Below are 1,465 nucleotides of genomic sequence, written 5' to 3' on the forward strand. Positions count from 1 at the left end.
CGTTTAGTTCCTTTCTACATAAGTGCAGAGGAGAACTGCAGTTGTCCGCATGTAAACTTCTAGCATTCGTCACAAATATGAGTACATCGCAATCCGTAACTGTTTTAACACCCAGGGGTGTTTCATGTCTGTATTCTTATTATTTTTTCTCTCTTTATTAGCAATGCATCAATCTCTACTGTCCTTATCTACAATTCTATATTCTGCGTCTCCATCCAGATTCTCGTGTATACCATGAGGGTCCGGATTAGGGGGGGGGGGGGGTATTTCTGTATTCTTTAAATTGTTATGTCACTTTTCTCTACATTTTATTTATCTTACTCAGTATTATTAATTCGTATATTTTAACTTATTTGATTCGTTCAGGGATAGTCACTATGTCGTTAATGTATAGGAGACAATATGATATCTATAAAATTCAAACAAAATCAAATGACGATTTTGATACAAATATGGTTGGACATTTGATAATATAACAATTATAGCCTATGTATGAGGTCAATACAGGATATATCGACCCAAAGAAGTATTCCGACCTAGGACTTCGTCCTCAGTCAATATACTTCTTTTAGGTCAATATTATCAGATTATTACATGGCATTTTTCATATCGCATGTATTATCAGCCCTAGGTTCAATATCAGCACAAGAGCCGCATGTCTCGAGGGTTGATAGTGACCGAGGGCTGATAATACATGCGATATGAAAAATGACATGTTATGATCTTTTTATCATATGCTTCAACAGTAGAAAAAAATAACAGATTCATATATTGATCCTTCTACGTGGTTCCCGAAAAGAAGTTGAAAGAGTAAAAAGTTCACGGACGTCGGACCCAAAATTTGATACAGTCAATATGAAATCTTTCTATCATATGCCTCAACAGAGAAAAAAAACACATTTTAATATGGACGAATCGACAAAAAAATAATTCAACAATATACATAATGAACATTGTTTGGAAAAGTTAACTTTTTTAAAGTAACTTTCTAAATAAAGTTTCAGAAATGCTTATAAAATGCATTTATCTAATATTTTTTTTTTTTTTTTTTGTAATTTAATTTAATTATTGTACACAATATACTTTCCAGTATTCAAATAATTGTTTTGTACACTACTTTATAATGTTCGTCCTCAGTCAATATACTTCTTTTAGGTCAATATATTCTTGTATTGCCCTCATACAAAGGCTATAATTGTATAATTATTCAACTGTATATACACATTGATAGTTTAATCAATATCTGATTGGTTGAGACTATCCCACGTGTCATTGAACAAATCTTCATATCTCCCTGAGGCACGGGAAATAAATGTATATTATTCTTTCTCTATTCTTTATATTTTAGCATCCCAATATATTTTACTTACTGATGTTTAGTTACATTACGACGTTTATCTCTGATTTATATACTGGTTACCAATGAAGATGACAAATTGGTGTCATTCATAACAATTAAACAGAA

This window comes from Mytilus galloprovincialis, chromosome 10 (assembly GCF_965363235.1).
Source record: "Mytilus galloprovincialis chromosome 10, xbMytGall1.hap1.1, whole genome shotgun sequence".
NCBI lineage: Eukaryota > Metazoa > Mollusca > Bivalvia > Mytilida > Mytilidae > Mytilus > Mytilus galloprovincialis.